This window comes from Nicotiana tabacum, chromosome 8 (genome assembly GCF_000715075.1).
Source record: "Nicotiana tabacum cultivar K326 chromosome 8, ASM71507v2, whole genome shotgun sequence".
Taxonomy (NCBI): Eukaryota; Viridiplantae; Streptophyta; class Magnoliopsida; order Solanales; family Solanaceae; genus Nicotiana; species Nicotiana tabacum.
Window position 1 is genome coordinate 57546239 of NC_134087.1, and position 11927 is coordinate 57558165.

The 11927-nt window shown below is 35.6% G+C and overlaps 1 pseudogene; it reads left to right on the top strand.

The window, feature by feature from the left end:
• The window catches only part of LOC142163110 (terpene synthase 9-like), a 52348-nt pseudogene extending 41932 nt beyond the window's left edge, over positions 1–10416 (top strand).
• The last annotated feature ends 1511 nt before the right edge of the window (positions 10417–11927 follow it).

An 11927-nucleotide genomic window follows, 5' to 3' on the forward strand; every position in this document is an offset into this window, starting at 1 on the left:
CAACACTTCCTTACCATTATTGAGAATGAAAGATTTGCAGCCAAACGTTCTCAGGTGAGTTAGCTTGGTTTTCCTCCCGTTCAGTAATTCATACGGGCTTTTATTTAAGAGTTACCTGATCATGTATCTGTTTACCAAATAGCAAGCACTGTTGACTGCCTCTTGCCAAAAGAATTTTGCAACACCAATGTCAATCAGCATAGTCCTTGCGATGTCTTCAAGAGTTCTATTTTTCCTCTCTACAACACCATTTTGTTGGGGTGTTCTAGGAGCTGGAAATTTTTGACTTATACCATTTTCAGCACAGCATTTGTCGAATTTTGCATTATGAAACTCTATGTCGTGATAAGATCATATACTCACAACATTATGACTCATCTTCACTTGAATATGCTTCACAAAGGTAGCAAAAACTTGAAAAAATTCATCTCTGGTTCTGAGGAACAAAGTCCATGTGAATTTGGAGTAGTCATCAACTATGACAAAAATTTACTTCTCTCCTCCTCTACTTGGCACCATCATAGGCCCAAACAGATCCATATGGAGGAGATCAAGTGGCTTTGAGGTGATTACTTCCTTTTTGGGCTTGAAGTAGGAACTGACTTGCTTTCCTCTTACACATGCATCACATATCTTGTAATCCTTGAACCTTGACTTAGGCAGCCCAAGAACCAAATCCTTTTGACCAACTTGTTCATCAACAAAATGCTTGCAGGTCCCAATCTTCTATGCCACAGCTCAGCATCATCATCAACAACACTCAAACATGTAAGATCCTTATTGTTCAAAGATTCCAAATTAGCAATATAGATATTTTTGAATCTTTTTGCCATCAGAACCACATCAACAATTACAAGATTGGTGACAGTGCAAGTCTTTGACAAGAATTCCACTTTGTTTACTTTGTCGCAAATTGGAGAGACACTTAGTTGGCTATATTTCAAGCCATTCACATAGTACACATTCTCAATTGAATGGGTGAGTGTCTTCCCAACTCTTCCTACTCCCAAAATGTATCCCGTTTTACCATTTCCAAAAGAATACACTCCCTCTTTGTAAGGCTTTGAGTGAGAGAAAACCATTGGTGCTTCCATTCATATGCTTAGAGAAGCCACTATTCATATACCATCTTTGGCTACTTTCTTTCACTCCCTGCACAAGGAAATTAAGGATTAGACTTAGGAACCCAAACAAGTTTGGGTCCCTTGTAGTGAGGAAAAGGGTAAATTAAACTTCTTCTTGTCCAAGTATGCATCAAACGTTTTTTATTGGAGGGGCCAGGTTCTTGAGCAATAGTTTCTTTTTTTAACAACAATTGTGTTTTTCTGTTGGGACTGAAATCTAGCTTTACAGGCTCCTTTAAAGTACCCAGTGTTACCACAGTGAGTGCAAAGCCAGTTATCAGGGACAGTAACATACTTTCTATGTGGATTGTAGGGATTCATTTCCTTTTGGAACCCTATTCCCTGCATATTCCCCTTATTAGTATTATACATGGCAATGATTGCATCAGAGGACCAGGTCCACTTGAGAGATTTTTTAGGGTCATTTTTAACTCTTCCTGGATCTTCCTGAAGTTGTCTATTTCTTTCAAGTTCAGCACACAGTCTAGATTTCACCATTTTGAGCACATTTCCAAGCTTAAGGTGTGCCTCGCTTGCAACTTCCTTTCCCTTTTGGGTGTTCCTAGAACTATTTTTCCTTTTTAATTCCTCAATTATTTCTTTTAGATCCACAACTATTACCAACAAATCATCTCTCTCATGCTCTACGTTTTTAATTTTCTCAGTTAGAGCATCCTTTTTCTTTCTTTAAATACTCAATGGTTTCTTTTAAATCGACCACTACAACTACCAGATCATCTCTCTCATGTTCTACCTCTCATAGTTCTACAGTTAATACATTTTTATCATTGATGAGATTATGATATGCATCTATTAGAACATTTGCCAAGGATATAAGCTTCCTTTGAGAGTAAGGCTTTAAATTTCTTTGAAAGCCCAGAAAATTTACTTCACCGTCATCATCATCTTCATCATCATCAGATTTTGCCATCAGGGCAAAGGTAGAGCCAAATACAGTTGTTGATACCCAATATTTCCCTATAATATTTTTAAGGTACATATATACCTTCAAAACTATGCATTAGCATCAATTGATATTTTTCCAAAATTTCTTTATTTTAAAATTAATTTATTTTAGTATTTTATTTATACAAATAATTACAAAATTTCATCAGAAATGACTCTATAACATTTCATTGATTTAATTTTGCTATTTATAGCCATATTAAGTTCAAATTATTTCACAAATGTCCAGATTTACACCTTTTGGTTACAATTGTAATAATTTTGCAATTATATCTCATGCATACACCACTATATTATTTTACCAGGAATTAGTCCATTATATTTTTAAAATATTGAATATTTATTTTAAAGCACTTCTATGCATGAAAATTATTTTTTCTCATTGTTAATTATTATATAAAATAATTTTTATTCAATTAAATGGGTCTATGACAAATAGCCTTTTTATTCCTTTATTGTTTCGGACTTAGCCTATTAAACCAGTCCCAAACCAATCAAACCCAACCCCAATTAAACCCTTCCCGACTCAGGCCCCTCTTAATCTAGAGATCAATGACCCTTATTTGTTCTTACCATTTTTAACCAAACGAATCCCCTAACCTAATTCATTTTTTCCATACAGCCGCTCTCGAATCCTCTATTCTCCGATCTATTTGAGACCTAAACCTAACCTTAGCCGTTGCCACCGAAAACTAGCCTTAATCCCTCCGATCCTCACTTGATCAATGGATTCCCATGGTTGTTTGAGACTTTTACTTGTTTCCTACTTCCCCTGGTTGCTCGATTTTGTGATTTTGTGGAAGGACCTCGAAGAGATCTAGTCTAGATCTTGTTCAAAACTCTCCAAGAGTATGTCTATGGTCTGTGAGTGCTTTCTATCGATGTTTTACGGTTCAAATCTCTTATTCAAAGACCAGATTCTGTTTACCCTTTCTCTTTTCTTCAAAAACCTAATGTTTAGACTTGAATCTGTCCAGATCCTTGTAGATCTGGAGCGATTTTGAGTTCCTCATTATTTTTTCCCTTAAGGTTCCCTTATTTCTTTACTAATTAATCGATTTTTGAGCACTTTGTTATATTAGGGTTTGGTTTTCTTGTTGTTTGTCGGTCGAACCTCTATGTATCTTATGTATTTTCAAATTCTCATGCCTGTTCTTTAAGGTTCTTTTACTTCTCTACTACTACCCGATTTTAGCACTACGCTACTTTATGTTTTTGATTTCTCTAATTTCTGTTGTTTGAATCTCTGTATGATTAAAGTTCTTTCAAGTTTCCATGGTTGTCTTCTTTGAGGGTTCTTTGACTTCTATACTGTCAATCAACCTTAAGTGTTTTCAAATTAAAGTTCTTCCCAGACTTCTCTTCAAGAGATTTTTTTCTACTTTCACTGTTTTAATCTATTCATCTCTTTACGTATTTTGTTAATCTCTGTATGTATGATCGAACCCTAGATGTTTCTAATGGCTACATTAATTTCTTCTATTATGTTAATTTTTGTGAATCAGTTGCACTCATTGATTCTATTTAGGGATTCAACTGTTTTCCCTGTTAAATCCAGTATTCTTTGGGATTTTGCGCTAATTGATCTCTATTGATGATTCGAACCAGCTTTTCTTATTAAATCTGGTATTTCTGCGAGGTTTTACTTAATTTATTTCTATTTAATCTGAATAACTATTTCCTATACTTTGAAGATTTTATTGATACTTATTAAATGTCCTGTTAAAATCAGTGTGTGCTGAATTTTTATGTGTTTCTTTATTTGTGACCTTAATTGATAATACTTTCCTTAATTGGTTATCAGTATGGCTTTGGGGTTTCTACTGACTCCTAACATGGAATGTGTTTGGGTCATTACCTCAATTGGATCCCCTGTTGTGACCATTAATTAATTGCCCTCCAATTAAGGGGTCTATTCCGGGCTCCTCTAGGGGAATTGATTATGTGACTGATTAATTGCTCCTAATTGATTGAACTATGATTCTTTTACCTTATTCGCTTCACTCCTTAAAGTGCTATATATACACTCTCATTCTGCTCCTTCAAAACACGAACACTATTCAGAATACACACACATATATTCAAGCTCTATCTTCTTTCTTTGCTACTTGTGCTGACTGCCGGTCTAGCCGGCTGAAAGCCAAGGCTAGATAGTAGAACTGCCCTGCTTTTTTTACGTTCTGCATTCTCCTCTTTAACTGGCATATCTCTAGTTAAATTTTGAAACTCAACCTTATATGTTCCATGTTTATACATCTATGTTTATTCCTGTATTAGTTACTCAACTTGTTTCTCTGTTTTCTGTGATTAAGCATGTCTAAATTATGTCATATGTGTAATCAGCATGTCTGACTTCACTTAGTTATTTGATACCTGCCTAGCATGTTTACTTAGTTCCCTTACCCCTTCTCTTTAATTAGTATGACTATGTTAGTTATTTAGTTTTCTAGTGCATCCAATTGGTCCTGATTGTGTCCAATGTTGTTCAACACATCTTTGTCTTCAACATGATTTTGCTACATTCTTCCTCTATGTCTCAATTGTCTGTTACCATGACCAACTTGTTCAGTAGAAATCCTAGTTGTTCTGTACATTTGTTGTATCAAATGTTTCCCTGTTTATGTGATTTCAACCCTAAATGTTCACAATCCCCTTCACCACTGTTTGTAAGTCTACTTGTTGAGTGAATCTGGGTACTCTATTATCAATTGGGTTGTTTGTTGAGTCTGCTTTCCTCAAAATTATTTCAAAACTATTACTTACTCCTAGTATTTTCTCAAAAACTGGTCACTCCCAGTATCTTTAAGAAAACTATTTCTGAATCCTTTCACTTCTAAATTGTTTCATTAAGACTTTTAACACTATGTCAAGCACTCTCACCCTACTCCTAGATTATTAAGTTTTGCCCCTCTGGTATGTGTACTGCTTAGGGATCCTTGACATCTCTCTGAACTCTGGCATACCAGGGCTCGCCCTTCCACTCTGCACATAACCAATCTCTATTCTATGAAAGGTCTTGGTGTGAGCACTGACCGCGATCCTTGAGGTCCTTAGGGAACTCTGACACACCAAGACATACATTATTGGTTATGAGATCTTTGAATACATACATTATGATGTCTGTGGTAAACTGGGTAGATACCATGCTTTAGGTTGATGCATAGTAAAAATCATGCTCTTAGTCTATGTATATTTGTAACAGCAATACTGCTTCGAGTTTATGTCATGATAGAAATCATGTTTTAGGTCCATATGCTATGTTACTTGCATCAAAAAATGACATAAGTCTATATTTGCATTAGAAAACCTGCCTTAGGACACTCATATTTATATTTTTGCATATTAGAAATATGTTATAAGTTTATCACTTCTTTCTCTGACTCTGCATAAGTTATTATCACCTGGAAATCATGTCATTAAACTACTTAATAAAAAATGATCATCTCTATGTGCATTAGAAATACTGATTTAGGACTTTGTTTGCATTAGCTCTAAACCATGTCTGCATCGTTTTGAATAAATTGCCGTCTATAGAATGGTTTAAAACAGTCCAACACATAGATATTATGTCCTAGTGTAAACCTGCCTAAAATCAGTTTTTGTAATATTAATCACTTAGATCTGCATGCCTGTAGGACTAAATAACTTCAAGTTGTTTAATTAATTCCCAAATTATGACTGCATACAGACCCACACCTAGGCAAGCCTTATGCAATTAAATAAATGTGAAATCAGGTTTTGTTTATGTATGAAATTGTCCAGGTTTATCAGGCTATAAAACCAATAGGCAAGCTGACTAAAGGTTCTGCCACTTCGCTTTAAGCATTGCTGCATATTCTGTATCTGTGATGTTGATCTATATATCATGTTCTAAGGCTTTCTGAATTTCTTTAAAATCAGTTGTTTGAGACGTGCTATGTATCTGTTGATGTGTGGAGGCAAACATGAGCCCCTAATTGCTTCCCTCTTTGACATTCCTACGTATTCATTATTGTCGCTTAGATTTTACCTTTTAAATACCTTAGGAGTGTCTAGAACTTCCTAAGTATAGAGGTCCTAAATGCCTCCGGGACCACAAGGAAGGGACGGGTAAAGCACGCTTAGAGTTCGTTAATGAAAATCGCTTATATAACAACTAAGGGGAGGGTAATGGGTAGTAAAAGGATATGATGACCTGCGCGCTAATGTCACGTGTAGCCCCTCTAGTTGAGGAGGATTACCGGGCATTGCACAGATTGATCCTATAGGCTAATCAACTTAGGACTTCCTTTTCACATATGTGTGCTTAGACTGCCTAAACTTCCTTGGTTTATGTATGTATACTTGGACTGTTCAAACCTCCTTAATTTACATATGCTTAGACCATCTAATCTTTCTTGATTGTATATGTGTTTAGACTGTGTAAACTACCTTTATTTGCAAATATGTGCTGAGATTGCTTACTTTTTATATGACTAATTCACATAACTAAGTTCGACCGGGACCCACCATTGTGGACCGCGAGGGGTGCCTAACACTTTTCCCTCAAGGTTATTTTAAGCCCTTACCCTAATCTATGGTAATGCAAACTGGTTACATGAGTTAATTGCTCTAGGTTCCCTAACACACTTTAATCCGTTAGGTGAAAACTCTTCAAATACCCAATTCCCAAAAGGAAACAAGTCGTTCCCAAATGATGGTGTCACCTTGTTCATCATCTTCCCTAGATTCACTGGAGGAATCTCTCCATGCAGCAAGATTTTGTTTCACAACATTGTCAACAACATATTTTCTCTTGAATCTCCTGTCAGAAATCGGGTTCCTCTTGGCTATTTTGTATGTGTTGTGCTTGTACTGGTCTTGCTTGTGCAGAGAACAGTCTTTGATGAAATGTCCTGGCTTCCCACATTTATGACACAAGTAATAGCCTTTTGGTTTGCTGGAGCTACCCCTTTTTGGAATGCATCCATTTCTGCAAACTATTTTCTGAAATCTTTTTGTCAGATAAGCATGTCAGTATCCTCACCACTTGAGTCATTGTTGTTGATCTTGAGGACCAGGTTCTTCTCTTTTTTAGTTTCTCTTCTTTCATGGTCCTTCTTATTCTTCATTTCACAAGTCTTCAGATTTTCGATGAGTTCATCAATGGTCAACTTTTGCAGATCCTTTGCCTCTGTGATGGCATTGACTTCGCTTTTCTAGGAACCAGGTAATATACTAAGTATTTTCCTGACAAATTTGTTCCTTGGAATGATCTCTCCTAGAGAGTGAAGCTCATTGATGATGGAGGTGAATCGAGTGTGCATATACTGAATGGGCTCACCATCCTTCATCCTGAAGAGTTCATACTCAGTAGTGAGTGTGTCGATCATTTACTACTTGACTTGAGTTGTTCTTTCATATGTTGTTTAGAGAGCCTTCCTTATTTCCTTGGCAGATTGACAGGCAGAAATTCTGTTATACTCGTCTGGTCCAATACCACAGACGAGGATCTTTTTAACTCAGAAGTTCTTCTCTATAACTTTGCAGCCAGTATCGTTGTACTCCTTCCTTCTCTTTGGAACTATCACTTCTAGCTCGCTAATGGTCTTTATGGGGATGAAGGGTCCATCGCAGATGACATCTCAGAGCTCTGAATCTTCAGCCATGATAAAATCATGCATCCTTGTCTTCCACCATCTGTAGTATTGTCTATTGAATCTTGGTGGTCTGTAGGTAGATTGACCTTCTTTAAAGTTTGGTGGAGCAGCCATGTGGATCCTTTCTAGGTGTTAGCCTTATAAAAAGAACGTGCTCTGATACCAATTTATAGAAACTAAGGATCCACTAAACTGTATAGAGAACCTGGTTCTCTGTCAGTTCCCACAGAACGCACACACAGAGCGATAACTAAATGACATTGCAGAGTTACATGAAAAACTTCCAGCTCTCGGGATTAAAAACCACGACCTACACTCGTAGGATTTCAACTTCACTAACTGAGCAAACTTTAGATTACAAACTCTTGCAGTCTAGGAATTAACCTCTTAATTCCTCACCTACATGTAATAAATCTATTACAAAGCTCACACTTTGACTAACTCTATCTAAAACTCAAACACAAGGTTTATGGTTTTACAAATGATTTCCTATAGAATACTTCTAACTAAGTTGAGTAGGAATTACAAGCAACTCACTCTAACAAAGATACAACAATACTAAGGACGTATGATAACATAGTGCTGGGATCAAGTCCTTCGTTCTGTTGTTGCTTAGTTCTTGAAGCCTTGGAGTCTCTCAAGTTTGGTAGCACACTTGAGAGAGAAACTTGATGATTTAGGGTTATGCAAGTGTGTGTTTTTCCTTTGCCTCATGTTGGTAACATACAAGTGAGATCATCAAGATTATGTATGTAGTTATTCGGTACAAGACATGCTCTATAAAGTGACTGCTGCACTGTTTGCACTGTTGCATGTGCAGAGAAATAGGTGCAGCGACTTTACAGATGTAGAAAGTTGACCTATACTGTCACCGGAGGAACTGATAGCCATTTGTTCCCTCTGCCGTTTCTTTGGCTCAAGTTGTTGGAACTTGTGCCAGACTTGAGACTTGTTGTTCTTGAGCACTTTGAGGATGTGTAATAGGTTCCCAATCTTATCCTTATCATGAAGTTTGTTAGATCATCAAAATACAAGAAGGTACGTAACTTAACAATATGCAATTTGGAATCCAAAAATAGATGGGTAGCTTTCTACTAAATATGCAAATCATATAATATCGCAATACCGGCAAAGAGACAGAGTCATGAGCAAGGTGTGGCATTGTAAATTGCCATTCAAGATATCTTTTGTAGTCTAGAGACTATTATAGAATAAGCTTCCTTTTGATGACACAATTGGCAGATTTGGGATTAACTTAAATTATGTGAGTATGTGTTGTTGCAATGATAAAAAAGAGAGACAATGCATCATGTCTTTGTAGAAAGTGAAACAGCAGTACACCTATGGAAGTATTTTGGTGGCTTTATGGGAATTACTCATAGAATTGGTCCTATCAAAGACATGCTCAGAAGCTGGTGGAACATAAAGTGTAAAAATGCAATTCATAAATTGATTTTACATATTACTCCGACTGTAATTTGTTGGGGAATATGGAAACAAAGATGTTCATGTAAATATGGTACTCAGAACTCAGAAGAAGATGTGGCACAGAGGTATGGAACACCAAATATGGTGGATCATTAAACAGGCAGTTGGCTTAGCTATTCCTAATTGTTCTTTGGGAAATACTTGGGATGAGCTCTGTAATATTGTTGAGAGACTTAAAACATGCGCAAAAATGAAAAGTGGTGAAATGTATAAAGCCACCAACAAGCATGGTGAAGATTAATAGTAATGGGAGCTATGCAAGAGATAAAGCGAGTATTGGAGGAATAGTGAGGAATGATCATGGTATTTTCTGTTCCCATACACTGCACAAGTAGCAATCAAGCTGAGGCATTGGCAGTCAAGTATGGAATGTAGCGGTGTGCTTCGAATGGCATAACAGAATATATATTTGAGCTGAACTCAATGGTTGTAGCTGAAATGTTGAAGAAAAGAGTCACTGAACTCAATGGTTGTAGCTGAAATGTTGAAGAAAAGAGTCACTACAAACGTGAAGCTAAAAGCAGTATAGATGATATATTGCAGATTTTTGCCCAAGTGAACACCAATGTAACACATATTCTAAGGGAAGCTAATTTTGTAGCAGATTCATTGGCAAAGAATGCAACGAATCAGGTGGAATCACAATTGTTTTATGTCTGGAGACTAATGCCTAGGATGACATTTGGTTACTACCATCTTGACAGTTATCAAATACCTAGTATTAGGATTAGATATGGCAAGGCCAAGTTTTTTGTAAGTTAATTTGTACATTAATATGGTTGTATAACTGTAGGTGGTTTGTGCCTCAGTCTAAAGATGACGGCCTTTTGGCTCATCCATTTTTTGGGTAATGGAATTAACACCTCAAGCTTTGAGGGTATAAATTAAAAAAAATGTAGGAAGAACAAAAAAGAGGACATATAGCTTCAATGGTAGAATGCTACATGAAAGAGTATGGAGCTTCAAAGCAAGAGGCCTTCGTTAAGTTTCAAAAGGAAATCGTGAATGCATGGAAAGAAAAATATATATAGGGCGTTATATGGGGCATTATAACGCCCTACTGAATTACCAATATTTATCCTCGAACAAGTATAAAATTTAGCACGTGTAATGGACACTTTTCATAGAGAGGAAGATGGATGATGGATCGATACACAAACTCCAAAGGCAAACTTAAAGATATGATTCCCTTTTTACTGTTTGAATCTGTCAAAATATGAGGATTATGATGCAAATATTGCACCTTTAGTCAAGTATTTGGAACAAAAAAAGGCAATATATAATAAATTGAAGTCCTAATTTTTGCGATAATATATCAACTGTTAATTCCTCTTCGGAATGTGTGAGAGCAGGTTGTTGCCTTTAACTGATGATATGGTTTGTCTTTCTTCTCTCATATTTCTTTCAGTGAAATACAAAAGTTAAGGTGTATTTAAATCCTATTTTGTCTCATTTCCAGCTTGTTTGGATCGATGGCTGTTACCGATCATTTCATTATATATCGTATTATTTTGTGACTATACGATTTAATAAATTGTATTGTTTATAGTAGTTTAATAATATTTTTATTGCTTGATTTGATTGTATCATATTGTAAAATAACTATAAAATTTATTAAAATGCCTTAAATTGTCGTAAATATTAGATTTATCAATAATTATTATAAAAAGAATTTAAGACATCTTTACTTTCCTAATTTGAAACCGGTTATGCCTTGTAAATATTTTAATTTATTAAATTCATACAACTCGTAATGAAATTAATCCAAAATAAAATGGTCAACCAAAATTAGCAAAAAGGTCTTACCATAAAAAAAAATTAAAAAATGTAGATTGAGAATTGTGAGCACATGATTTTTGTCCGTCCAAAAATATTCCTACAAAATTAACAAAAATAAGTTTTTCTAATTATTTTATTTTTTTTATTGAATTTTAGAAATTTCTTGCTAATTGTTGTTTGCATTTAGTTGCATGTTTAATGCTTTTAAATTATAAGAAAATACCAAAAACATATCTAAAATATTCGTTGCATAATATTTTAGGTTTATTTGCATTTAGAATTTAATTACATGAGTTAATTATATTATTAAACCAAAATCACAAAAAATAATGTCATTTCACATTTTTTAGCTTTTAACTTTAAATTAGTAATTTTCTTTCATTAGTTTTGAATCAATCAATTGTTCAAATGATAAAAATCGGTAATTAGGTTTAATTCCATGTTAGATTTGATTTAGGAATTAATTTAGGTGCTTAATTAATTTGATTAAAAAAAATTTAATTAAAAAAGAAAAAAAAACTAAGAAAAGTATTAAAGAAATGGTGGTCTTATTTATAACTGGGCCAAAAGGCTCAATGGACCAAAACACCTTAATCCACCCCAGCCCAAACCCCAGATCGGTCCAGCCCCACCCCTTGAGCCACACGACCCCGTTTCTTCGCTAAATTATCCCAGTCATTGATCAATTATGATCTAATGGCTGAGAACTAACCCACTCCCCCCTTTTAACTGTACTAACTAGCCCCCTAACCTCCTAAGATTCTCTCATTTTTTGTCTCTCTCAACTCACAGAAGCCCTAGCCGCCCACCGCCGGAAATCGCTCACGGCGGCGGTGCCACTCCAAACTACCCCAAAATTACACCACACACTCCCCATCTTCCCCTCAATCCTAATCCATCACCAATTTCCCCAAAATCTCCACCTGTAACACTCCTCAAATATATAAAAGTT